Raw genomic sequence first — 13,900 nt, forward strand, 5'->3', positions numbered from 1 at the left:
TCTCCCCGCCTCTCCCTCACGAATGCCCCGCCTCCCCACCCAGTCTCCCCGTCTCTCCCTCACGAATGCCCCGCCTCCCCACCCAGTCTCCCCGCCTCTCCCTCACGAATGCCCCGCCTCCCCACCCAGTCTCCCCGTCTCTCCCTCACGAATGCCCCGCCTCCCCACCCAGTCTGCCCACCCCCTTCGCTAATACCCCGCCTCCCCTCCCAGTCTCCCCGCCTCCCCCTCACTACTCCCCCTCCTCCCCACACAGTCTACTTGCCATCCCCTTACCTATACCCCCCCCTTACCTATCCCCCCCCCTTACCTATCCCCCCTTACCTATCCCCCCCCCTTACCTATACCCCCCCCCTTACCTATACCCCCCCTTACCTATCCCCCCCCCTTACCTATACCCCCTTACCTGTTCCAATTCCAGTCCCTTTGGTGGAATGAGCTCATACAGTGCTGCCAAAGTGGCAAAAACAACATGTCATGAGTGTTAAAAACAATGTGACCGAGTGTGCTCACTGCTCTCTTAGATAATGATTGGCAACACTGATTGTACCCATCAGTCATGCTAATAAAGCACCTTGAATTGAAATTGAATTAATGAGGAAGAGAGGAAAGAGAGGTGAGCTCAATCAGGCGCAGCTCAGGCCTGTGCTCGGACTGTGGCACTGTCTGACTCCCAGGAAGAGCCTGGGGCCAGACACTGCGCAGCCCCTCACTCCACAGTATCTCTTCTCCCGGCTCCATCCCTTATCTTCCTAGAATCTGGGAGGGCAGTAACTTCCAGGATACAGCTTGCTAATTTGGGGAAATCCACTAACTCTTTCTCTCTGTCACCACGACCCCCATTCATTCACCCTCTGTCTGTACCTGCAGGTCTTACCCCCTGCCTCCACCTCTCTTCCCCTCTGCGTCCCCCCTCTGTCCCTCCGGACTTCTGTGTGTGTTTGGCGATTTTCACAGCTCCTCACAGCTTCACTTCTCTAAGACAGATCGCCCCCTCCCCCGTCGACCTGCCCACAGCACATCCATCATCTTCAGGAGCCCCATTCATCACGGCGGAGCCCACAGAGCGAAGGAGCTCGGAGAGGTGGGGGCAGGGTGGGAGACGGGGGCAGAAGTTGAGCAAAAACCTTCGGGAATGTCCTTTTTTATAATAATAAATGTGTGGATCGTCCAAGTAACATCTCAATATAAAGTCAAAGTTAGCAGCCATGGACTGCTCTTTCCCCCTTGTAAATGCTCATCAGCATGATGTTGCTGAGCTATAGCAGTGACTCTTGTGTATTTTGTACCCTGCACTTATAAAGCCACCATTACCCACAGGGTGCTCATTGTTACACAGACAGATTGATGAGTGCGAAAAGTGTTCTAGTATCATATGTACCCTCTGTGAAAATATGGGAAGTGTCGTCCAAAGACAGGAAGTAAGTTTTGCACTGAGGCAAAAACCTTTGAAGATCAAGCTGTTCTTTGAAACAGATTATTTTCAGTGACCCTGGACAGGACACTTACCTCCCGGGAGCACTTAAAGACAACAGCAGCCAAGATCAAAACAAGGAACAATGTGATCTCCTGGTACAACAGGTGGTGTGGCCACTACCACCCTCCAGACCTCAGCGCTTGCGCTGTCTTTCTCTGCAGCAGAATACTGTGTCCCTCTGCGGTCAAGATCATCAGAAAGAAAGGGGTCCAGTCTGAAGCACTTTAGGACTGGTCACTGGTCAGGGTCCCTGTCCTGCCAGCCTCTATAGAGGGGGATCAGTGTTCCTGTGGGCTAGAGCAAACTCTGCAGCCCGTCCTAGCGGCCTGCCCACTCCACACAGACTGCACACCCTCCACACTGCGGGGCCAGAAGCTATTGCTGGGCCCAGGGATTTCGCATGCGCTAAATGAATAAAATATAAAGAGGTTATTTTCAGGCATGGGCTCAGCTACCTAATCTGAAGTCCAGCTTGCGGATATGTTGGGGTTGGGGGGTACCTTTCCTGCAATTCTTACAGAGCCCCGCCACATCACAATGAGCACACCACACAGACAGTGGAAACATTAGATCCTTCAGGCGGACTTACATACCTATACCTGCTGTGCAGATGCCATTGTGAATCAGGCCGTGCGCAACGTGTAAGCTGGCAGGTGCTGTCGTGCTTGTGCCCATTCCATTTCAGGCTTGGTGCTGAGCTGAGGATGCATCTCCCCTGCGCCAGGTCTGCCTGCTGTAGAGCAGCAGGTCTCTGTGAGCAGCGAGCCGCCACACCTGCAGGGAGTCTTGCAAGCTGTGTGCAGAACGAACCAGGTGCTAACGCTGGGGCAACCCTTTCACTCACAGAGACCCCACACACAGCTCGGAGCTCCGGGCAGGACACGCACCTGAAGGTCTAGCGACTAAACTCTGCGAAACCGAAAAAAAACTGTTGTTACTTTGGTCTGTGTCTTTCTTTGTATTGCAGACCTGGAGTGCTTTTTAAAAGTTTTTATTGTCCTTTTAATGCTGAAAAGATTGGGTATTTTTCAGAGCCTGGCTGTCTTGCAGCTGAAATTGACTCATTTGTCTTTCCTCACTGGGCCTCAGCTGAAGCGCCGTCACGTTGTTGATGCAGCATCGTTAACCACCTCTGATGCCTGTTCTCCTCAGTGAGGACCACGGAAATAATGTCTCAGTCTTGTCTTTCGTCTGGATCAATCTTGAGAGGTTAGAAAGCTGATCGCTGAGGGTGATTATTTTTTGATCGATGGATGGAAGTGATTAGCGATTGCTGTGAGGTCGCTGCAAATTTGTGGAGGAATTTAGCACACAGGGAATAAAACCAGGAACTTCACCCAGGAGCTACTGTAGGTGCCAGCAGCCAGAACTAGCCAGGGGAGGTGGGGACAGGATGATAACTAGGCTCAGGGATATAGTTAATCCCCTGTTTACTGACATACCTTATCTCACTCCTGGAGAGATATGCTGGTCCTGTGCATTAGGAGTCAGCAGCTGAAGGGCTGTAGTGGGGCTGAAGGATCAGTCTGCACCAAGTCTGGTAGCTCGACTTTCTGGGATTACTAATGTGCCTCTATTCACTGCCTCCTCGCTGTTGGGGCGAAGGGGGGCACCACAGTTACTGGGCTGCTCTGGGATGTGTTTGCTGTGCTGAGGGAGAGCAGGATGTGCAGACAGCGAGAGAGAGCAGCTGTGTGAACTCAGACTGGCCCACTGCAGAGACACACGGCCACGAGCGCACAGGGGGCAAGCGAGAGGAAAGGAGAGGATCCTCCGGAGAGGGCGGGAGAGCGGATGGTGGGAAGATGAAGAGGGAGAGTGTAAACGCTTCAGAACTGGGGCTTCCTGTGGGATAAAAGCATTGCACTGAAAACCAGCTAGAGCAAAATCAGGAGACCCCCTGTCTGAGCTGAGCTGACTGGCCGGCTCCAGGGAGGTGATAGCCCAGGACAGCAGAGCACCTCTGGACCCTGCAGGCCAACGATGCTGAGACCTGGGTAGAAATCCTCAAGCATTGACAGAGCCAGTTAAACATTACCATCAGCGCAGCCGCATCAATTTGCTACGTAGGTCCAAAGGACCTCCTTGGACTGAAAGGTCTTGCCTCCTCTCACTTGTTACTGTTCTTATATTCTTAAGACCGGAAAGGTTGAGCTTTCTGAGCCTGTCAGTACAGGACATTTCAGTGAGCCTGGGGATGCGTCTGTATATACCATGCTTTCCCTGTGTCGTAGAACACCTCAGTGTGATCTTGCCATGCTGTCCAACAGCGCCTCCCCCTACAGACCTGCTGTCCACCAGTCTGTTGGCTCTTCCACCGAGGGAGGCATTTAGGAGCTTGGCTGTCCCAGCTCGGGGCATTGTGGGAGTGCGGGAGGAGAGGCAACTGCAGAGAGGCTGGCTACCGTCAGACTAACACATGCAGACGTGACTCTATTCACTGGCAGCCAGGAGAAACATGCAGCCCCTGCCAAGAGCGGCCCTTTTCACATCCAGCTCTATCTCAATTAGCATTGTTTTGTTTCAGCGTTCAGACTGCAGAACTATCCCACCCTCCGAGCTTCAGGCCCTGTCGGCACGGCTGGGCAGGGGTCACGGGTTTGGAAATTAACAGTGGCTGGGAAAGATATCCCTCACTTACTTCCAGATGCCCGATCCCTGTGTGTTTTTTCCCCTTGCTGGATTCCAGTTTGAAGCAGGGGATGCTCTCTCTGTGCCTCTTTCCAGGCTGAACACAAATCACTGGTGGTAAAAAGTGCAGATTTCACCTCTCCACTTCCAAACGTCAGAGGAATGGCCCTGGCACCCTATATATTCTGATCTGGGACAGGCAAGGCCTTCTCTCTTGTGGTTTTCCAGCTATAGGGACTCAGTCAACGATCATTGGGGTGAGAGAGAGGGAGGGAGTAGTAAGGTATCTACGTGTCCCTAAAAGCTCGTTTTCAAACGAAACAGTGTTATGATAACTCATCAACTGAGTAAACACATGACTTCTGAAATAATCTCAGAAATGCAAGCGATTACAACAAGCACCAATGAAGTAATTAAATAAGAGCGTGCATGAAGGCAGGCGGGCGCGGGACACGGAGGGAGTCAGTCCCCCAAGCGCTGGAGCTGAAAGCCAGTCCTGCTAACGAGGTCTGAGCCGCCCACCCTGAAGCACCCCACACACACACACACACACCGCCTGCCTGAGCGCACCTGTCGCAGTGTGTGCACGCACGCGCGCGTGTGTCTGTGTGTGTGTGCTCGGCTCTGTGTCCCCCGAGCTGGCATGCCCAGAATGTGTTGCGGAGACATTCCTCTGCCTGTGGCTGTAAATCAGCTCCCCCAGCGCGTCCCCGCTGAGCCCCCCCCACACACACATGGGGGGGACGGGGGACGGGGCTCATTGTCCCTCTGAGGACAGAAAATGGCTGAATGGATCCTTGTTCTCAGATCGGTGGGGGTCTGGCGTCCCGGGACACTGACTCCAGCTTCACCACGGGGGGTTCTGGAGCAGAGGAGGTGGGGGCTCGGGGATTAGGGAACCGCAGTGGACGCAGAGGAAGAAGAGGACGTGTCTGGACCTGCACGACCCGGAGGCCCCTGTGAATCAACTGGGTCGCCCCCTGCCCCGAGCTCCCATTAGCCGGCCCTAGCAACGCGTCAGGACACCCCAAAGGTGTCCTTCCCCTGACAATCGAGCAAGAACCCCCTCCCACCTTGGACTAATTGGGCAAATTCTGCTGCTGACCCTGGTGCAAAACGGAAATAAGACACACGCCATGTTCATCTGTTTTTTCCCCTTTGTCCCCTGGCGAAGTTCTCCCCGTTTCCTCGCCGCGCAGGCCAGAAGAGGCCGGGGCTGACGGAGTGCGGTCTCCCCAGACCGGACCGCTCACGCTCCGCAGGGGGGCCGTCAGAGCGGGGTTCCGGGAAGGGAGCGGGACAGGGGCCGAGGGGGTCAGAGGGCGAGGGGGGGAGAGGCAGACGGAGCTGGCAGCAGGCGGGGGACAGGAGCCAGGGCTCTGGGCGGGCCGGTGATGAATGGCCTGTACCGCTCGCCGCTTTTCCCATCATCCATCACTGCCCGGGCACGGCGATCCCAGATAGCGCCCTGCGCCTTGGCCCTGGGAGAGCTGCTTCTTATCTGTTCCAAGGAACTGCCACATCAGCCGTCATTCCAGGGATAGCTCAGCCTCTCGGATTTCCAGTCTTCTGGGAGCGGGGGGCTGTTGTTGGTGTGGGGGGGGGGGGGGTTTAGTAGTTTAGTCATTCACTAGAAAAAGTAGTTTTGGAGAAATGTGGATTCCTGTGCCAAACACAACACGTTGTGCAAATTCTGTTTTGATTCATCGGCAGCAGCGTGTGAAACGGCTGGCTTTATTGTGCTTCACTTCCCTTAAAAGACTGAGGGGGTTGTTTTCGCGTTTCTCCTGCTCTCTGTCTTAGATTCGAGCTCGAGACTGTCACGCAGAGCTGACAACATCACAGGGTTACTGCCAGGGCTTGTTTTCCCTTCCAGAGGCTCATCCGCTCCCCCCCTTTGTCTTTCTGAAAGCAACTGCAAAAAAAGTTTAAATTAAAGGCTAAGTGAGTGTGTAAGGCTGTAATGGAATAATTGTTTTATTCAACTTAGAAAACACTTGCAGGACCCACTTTGGACAAAAGCTGTACATTCTGATCACTGGCGCTGCCCGTGCAGCAGGCTTGTTAAAAAAGAGACGACGGTGTGTGATCTCTCGGCGGGCTGTGACAGATCCAGGGAAGGAGTCCTGTTTGTTTCAGGCAGCTTGGGTTCTCCACACCTGGAGAGTCAGGCCCCAGTCCTCGCACCTCTGCACAGACAGACACTGGGGGAGGTGGGACCCTTCTTTCACAGCACAAGCGTTTAAGATCACCAACCTCTTCTCCCTCACGGAAGGCAGAGCTGAGTTAGCGTGTGGGAGCCCTGACCCAGGGGGCAGGGGTCAGGGGTCGGCCAGGGGGCGTGCAGTACCGGGCTGCCCTCCGAGGCCGACATGCACGCGGTCCGTGGTTCTTTGCGGAAGTGGGATGTCGAGAAGCCCCGCGACACCTCGCTGAGGCTTATCCAGTCCCGGCAATTACATGGAAGGTCCTGCTGACCCAGCAGGCCTCGGCCTGTCTCCCTGGGAGAAGACCTGAGCCCGCCTGCTGTCTTCAGGCTCTCGCCCGCTCCTGCTCTGATCGTCTGCGGGAGGGGGAACGCTTCTTAGACGAGGAGGAAAGCGGCTGGTTTGTGCCTTGAAACCAGGAGGAAGTGTCAGGGGCCTGTGCGGCTCCAATCCCTGCTCTCCTCCTTCTCCCTCTCCGCCCAGCGACCCCCCCCTCTCCCGGCGGTGTTGGGGAGAGACGGCCGAGATTGCAGCGGGAGTGGGAGAGGGGGCCGTCGGGTGGCCAGTGGAAGGCAGAGCCGTGGTGGGGGGGGGAATGTGTCTGTTGGGGGGGGCAGAGGGGGGTGCGGAATGCGGCCCTGCTGTCCAGCACCCTCAGGGTCCTCTCTGGGGCCGGGGGGGGGGTGGTGTCAGTAGAATGAATGTTCCCCTCTCCCCTCACCAGCATGATGGATTTGCACATCATATCTGCAGTTTACAGAGCCTGAGCAATGCAATACAGCCTCCAGAAATCAGCCCATCTCCCTGCTCTGGTTTTCTTTATATCTGTGCAGTGTATGTGTAGATACGCACGTTCTATAAAACGATCTAGGAGCGTGACTTAACAAATGAAAGTATTCATCTTTAAGCCTCCATTTCTTATTTCACACACGGGTAAATGAAAAAGAACATATACAGTAGGTGCTCTCAGACGCTATGTATTAAAAGCTTACTACCTTTTCATCTTATTTTTGCAGACAGGCGTTTGTGATGAAAGCCGCTATATAAACAGTTACTAGTGAGTTGTCCTAATAATTCTATAACAATTCAAAGCTTTTTGTGCAGCAGCTCAATTTGTTCCTGACTTTATAGAAGGTCTGCCACAAAGGTCAGAGCTGCAAGTCCAACAAGGCCAAATTTAGACGGCGAAGAGAAAAATGAAACCAATTACGGCTGTCTCCGCCACTTAGACATTTCTGTGGTTTGTTACCAGGAGGTTGCCAGTTCAAATCCTGGCTGTGCCACTTTGTGTCGTGTCACCACGTGTGAATTACCAAGCCTCTCTGAATGCCACCTTTTCAGCGGCTTCTGTAACCTGGTCTGGACAAAGTTTCACCCAAACTTATTAAGTGCACACTTTGCTCTGGAGCACACAGCCTTGAAAGCTGAGTCAGGCCCTGTCTTATTAGCCACTACAGTCCTTAGACTGTCGTGCTCACTAGACACATAATCCGCCAGCCCCCTCCTCCTGTGCCTCTGTGAAACCGCAGTGGCCTTTCCCTGCTTTGATCTCCCGTGGGGAGGGGATTCTCAGGGCTCATCCCTGTCTAGAGCACTGGGAGACCACGACGCAGAGTTCAAAAGTACATCTATATTAAGAAGGAAAAAAAACACAGATGTTTCCTTTTTTATTTCATCCTTAAAGATAAAGATCATTTCTGTTTTTGGTTTGTTTGATTTAACATTACCTTTGCGAAGAAGAAAAATTTCCACCTGATTTTCCACCAGTGCCATGAGAGCCCTGCTCCCAGTGGAAAGTTTCCTGTGATAATACTGTATTTCCCAGCTGCAGAGGAAATACTTGGTGCGATATAGTTTAGAACAGGCGCCTAGGCATGAAGACACACCTAACCTTCTCACCCTTGACCCCTGACCTGCGAAAACCACAGGTCTCAGGTTCACTGTGGTGCTGGGAGCCCAGAGTCCTGGCTGACTCATCCCAGCATGAATCCCCGGCACGCAGATTGCAGCCACCGGGAAATCCAGGCCACAGTCGGACAGTGACGTGACCCAGACTCGAACCCACGTCCGCAGAAAAGCCTCCAGCCCACGCTGGCGCCCTGCCTGTGCTGAGCCACTTGGGCCACTCGGGACTGCCTGTCTGAGGCTCCATGTGCCTGCGGCGCGGACCATCTGCACAGAGAGTGGCAGTGGGAGGGCGCCAGTGCTCGGTGCCGGCTTGCAGCAGCGTGGGGGAGAAAGAACATCGAAAAGACCCGAGTGCTTTCGCGAGCAACCAGAGAGGCAGGAATCCTTGCGTTCTTTCCACTCGGCTCTCTGGCATTTCCTCCGCGGGAATGGGATGTGGGAACTGTTCATGTCCCGCACGTGCAGCGAAGGAATTCTTTCCCCTTTCGCTCTTTTAGTCTCTGCAGGGGTCCTGTGTGCAGTGGGCCCGGCAGCCCCTGCTCCTCTCCGGTCCCCAGTGGGAAGAGCTGAGGTCTCCCCTCGGCCCTCGGCCCTGGCAGCGCTCAGTGACAGGCCCACCTCCTTCTCACTCGTTTTATTGGAATTGTTATTGCGCCTGGCGTTTCCTGCAGGGACCTGCTTTTGCCCTCAGCAGCAGGCCAGTAAAAGGGATAAAAAACGTTCAATCAATAAATTATCATGGAGCTGTAAATCCTGCAGGCTCTCCCTTTCAAATCCTGTCCCAGTGGTCTGCCCCCCCTCTACACACACACACTCACACACTCATTCATACACACCAACAGCCTCCCTCTTCACTGGGAGGTGCCGTGCGCTGGAGTTTGGATGCAAGGCTGTAACTGGTACCATGTCCTCAGGCTGTGGGTGCAGTAACTGGTCAAAGAGGGTCCAGTGAGGAAGAGTTTTATACCTGAGCAACAGCTCTTTCATGCCCCGCTACAGTGCAGCACTTTGGGTGAAGAAAGTGAGAAGCACAGGCCTGGACACAGACAGCGCAGGGTGGAGAGAAAAAAAAACTTTAAAAACATGTCAAACCTTTTTGCAGACAAACAGAAAAGGGGACCCCCTTCTGAGATCAATGGGGTCTCAAAGTTAACAGAGGCAGATTCAGGATCGCTGGGCAGCCGTCCCCCAGAAGGGACTGCTGTGGATTATCAGACAATCGCGCTGGCACTGGAGAAGAGCTGGCACTCTCTCAAACGCTTGTCGATTGCCGGCACATGGCGCAGATGCACTTCAATAACCAGGGGGAGCAAAACAAGAGTCCATTAAACTGGCACTTACAAGATCGCAATCTCACATGTGGCTGTGAAAGTCCCAGCAAAGCACTTTTCTTTTCATCGCACGTTTAATCGCCCGCTTTGAAGGCTAGGGGAGCTTGCAGAGGGGGGAGCTGGGTCCAGGGTCACACCTGAGCAGAGATGAGAGCTCACCGCCACGCCTGTACAGACACCCCCCAGCACACACCCCCACCCCCTCCCTCGTCTGCGTCCCATTGATTTCTCCTCTCTGATCTCCCAGACCACCCTGAGACTCAGCGCGGGGAACCCGACACCGTTTCTCTCCAGGGAGCGAAAACAACTGATCTGCAGAAAATAAAACTCTATCGGTTCCAGATCAGCGGAGGGAGGCGGCGAGGGATGCAGAAACAATGTGGCGTGTTTTGATACTGTCTGAGTCCCTCCCCGCTCCGCCCCTATCCCTGCAGCCCAGCCTGTGCCAAACACCTGTCCTCAGGTATGAGATCACAGGAGATTAGCGCTGCTGTTTCATCTGCGCCTGCTTTAAAAAGAGCCCTTCTTCTGTATCTGCACACAATCACAGCCTGCCATTCATCACGCCTGTCGGCCTCACACTCCCTCTCCCTCTTTCTCCCTGCGTCTCTCTCTCTCTCTCTGTGCATCACAAGTTTCAGACCTGGAGAAAAAAACCCCAAAAAAGGCAGTAACATTCTATAGGATAGCCCAAGAGGCTACAAAGTGTAGCAGCTGATGGATCATGATGTCCTCCACACAGTGTGCATGCCAGCACTGGGTTTAATATAGTATAAGGCAGAACAGAATGCCTAGTCTAATACTGCGAAATAGGAGCTTTCAAGTAAGACATCCTATTAGGTGTCTCCATCCATCAGGAACCTCCTGCAAAGCACAATGCTGGTTCTGTTTTGGAAACTTAAAGACATCCTATAAAAGCAGTCAGAGCCCTGGAATAGGGGTTATAAATTGCACAGACATTGTAACTGAAGCCCCCATCATCACAGCACCCTCAGGTTCTGGGGCAAGGAAATTCCACAGGAACCCAAGAAAAAGGGTCTTTCGTTCTGCCAGAAAGCACACAGCACCATCCCCGGCGCACCTCTGTCCCGGGCAGCTGTCTAATCGCGGGACACGATCTGCTACACAGCCCCTCTCTTTCTTTTTCTCTTTAATCCAAAAGCAATTAAAAGCAGAAGCCGACGAGAAGTCCCACAGGAATTTGGGAGCCGATTGTTGAAAGACATGACCTGCTCTGTCATTTTCAGACTTTTAATTTATGATCTCGCTCAGGCTGGGAAAACAATATGGCAAATTACAGAGATTAGGCAACGTTTTCATTTGTGCTTTGATGCCCCCAACACACACACACACACAGGACACGTGCACGCACCCTCCCTTGCAATCATTCAGCTGTTGAATTTAAACTTTGGACGGCGTGCAAGATGCACGTACTGTACAATACCGTCTAGGAGAAAGAGGGACACTTGTGATCCTTTGGAGCATGCTTTCCCCTGAATCGTGTGGAACTCGCAAAGCACTCACTGGAAAACAAACATCTGCAACTTTATACTGGAGGAGAAAGAGTAACAAGGGTGTTACAGTGATGTAACTCACCCCGGGCTCCCAGGACAGCTCACATGTTCAGTGCTGCACAGTGCGGTAACCCAGGAGTGGAGTGTAATAGAGCACTGGGGGTGTATGAAATCACAGTGGAGACAGAGACAGCAGGGTAAAGCCAAGATCTGCAGTGCAGAATCGCAGGCTGCTGGGGAAAATAGAACAGCCATCGTGTTTCAATAAAGGCTGTCCTCTTGGTGAACTGGGTTTGACACTCGTTTGGGATGCTCACAATCTGCGTCTGCGGGCTCTTTGAATGTGTGGGGAGGATACTACAGCTCCTGATGGGGGAGACACCCCAGCAGCCTAACCAGGGGGTGTAACAGACTGCTCTGGTCCTAACTTCTCTTTGCACTGCACAGGCAGACCATGGTGCTCTTAATGCAAAAAACTGCTTCAGACATGAGCACTGTCGAATTCTTCTGGGTGTGATTCCTCAGCCCAGGGCACTGGGGGGAATGGGAGATGGCCCAGGGCACTGGGGGGAATGGGAGATGGCCCAGGACACTGGGGGGAATGGGAGATGGCCCAGGGCACTGGGGGGAATGGGAGATGGCCCAGGGCACTGGGGGGAATGGGAGATGGCCCAGGGCACTGGGGGGAATGGGAGATGGCCCAGGGCACTGGGGGGAATGGGAGATGGCAGTATACAGTGTGTCAATAGCAGGCCTGGGCTAGACAGCTCCCTCCACCTCACACACGCCCTCAGCCCCTTGCCTGCGCTGCTCCGGACAGCAGGGAAAACCGTGAGGCCAGCAGGAATCTGGACCCCCCAGCTCTGCTGTGGGGGTGAGAGGTGTGGAAAGGGTCCTGCAGCCCCTACTGATGAGGCCACTTGGGCAGCGAAGGCTGGTACTCTGTGGCTTTTTGTAAAATGACACACGCACACAGCCCTGCAGGAAGAGAGAGATATGCATCACTCCCTCTCCTCCTTGAGAGACAACACAGGGGTTTGCACAATAAAAATCATCCTCGAAACAGCAAACGTGCCCCTCATCGGAGTCCGGCGCGGTAGATCGGGGTGTTTCCGCACGGACGCGCGAGCTCGGTCACGCATTTTGTGGTCCAGCCACGCGGGCGGATCCTCGCAGGACCCCGTGAGCGCTGCTCGGCCCCGGACAGGCCCGCAGTGGAGCGAGAGAGGCTTCGCGGGCAGAGACAGCGCGCAAAAATAGCCTTTTAAAAAAAAAAAAGGTCCCGTCTGTGTCTGTTATCTATATCTACCCAGACGGAGCTGATACCAAACTGGAGCCGTCGGGTCCTGCCCCTGAATCGCTCAGTGGCTGCAAGAGGCGATCTGTGCTGCCCGGACACGGACTTACCAGCTGCCCCTGCCGCTTGTGGTGACAGCGCCGGTCGGCTGAGACTCAGAGTTTCTGCGCACGAAACGGCCACCGTGTAGGGACAATAAAATACCGGCTGGGGAACGTCTTTGATTCGTCGTAATAGGCGTTATAGTTTTGAAATACATCCGCACGGGTCCCGGCTGTTCGGGTAGCCAGACTGCGAGTGACGAACTGCCCCTGGGCTGCTTTCATGGTCGCCGCGCAGACACAGAAGCCCGGCAGGTAATAAATTCACCCGACGCAGACCTGGAAATTAACGATACGGCGCTTCGACCCGCTCTGTAAATCACTCCGGGGTCACCCCAGGGTGGGGAGCAGTGCTGACGCGTCGCCCTCTCTGTCGGGCTGGAGCTGTAAATGATATTTTGGGGGCGGCGGGGGGGTTCTAAAATCTTCGTCCCTGTTTTGCAAAGCAAAAGACAGCAGTCAGTTTTCTGACAAGCAATTGGGAGAGACAGGAAAATGCACCGTATCCGGAGGGCCACGAAAATAGCAAATGGCCGGCTTCATACTCGGGTTTAGAAACATGCGAAACCCGCCCAACGTCCCTGTTTCCTTTCGCGCACGATTCCGCACTGGCAGGTGGCGGCACTGCGCTGGGGAAGGTGCGGCTGCAGAAACGGGGGTCGGGGGTCGGGTGGGCTGCGCCTCCGAGTGTCACTTGCCCCTGCCCCAGCCCCCCCGGCGGGTCGGGCCCCGCGGAATGCGAGCTGGCGTGAAGGCGCAGCTGCCGCCCAGACTGGAGCGGGCGAGGGAACGCGAGCGAGCAGCTGAGCTTCCAGGCCCGTCTTCACGGGAAAGCGCTCCACGTGGGAAAGGTCCAAAACCCAGAAAATGGAGAGGAGAGTTGGACGGGGGAACGGGGGAACGCAACATCGACGACCAAAAAAAAAAAGAAAAAAGATGAGCCTGCTCTCGCCTGCCGGGGGATGTTTTTATTTTCTCAGCTCACGCTGCTAGCGGGGGAAGTAAACAAAACCAGCTTTTCAGTTTGCTCCTTGTCTGAAACCTCTGTCAGGGCAAATTAACATTCTGCAGGCGTTGTGTTTTGCTTGGAACGGCGTTGTAAAAACACAGAAATATCCCAGGAGGAAAGGCCGGCCAGCTCTGAAGCAGCAGATCAGATCAGCAGGCAGGACTTGCACTTGCTTGCCTCACCGCAGCTAGCGACCTGATAGAGCCCTGAGGCTGGAGGGGCTGCCAGCTGGCCGGTGCCTCAGTACAACAACACACCTGGACCTCCTGAGAGAGACAGACCCGGCCCTGCCAGGAGCTCCAGGTCTCGGCGCGTGCACGTCTCCAGCTCCGCGGCGGCCGGGGCCGGGCTGATCGCGAGCGGAGCTCTGAGGGGGAGCCCACTGCAGGCCGGCAGCCCACGCCGAAACCCCGAGACCACCCCAG

This window comes from Lepisosteus platostomus, chromosome 15, assembly GCF_059453375.1.
Source record: "Lepisosteus platostomus isolate fLepPlt1 chromosome 15, fLepPlt1.hap1, whole genome shotgun sequence".
In the NCBI taxonomy this organism is placed as follows: domain Eukaryota; kingdom Metazoa; phylum Chordata; class Actinopteri; order Semionotiformes; family Lepisosteidae; genus Lepisosteus; species Lepisosteus platostomus.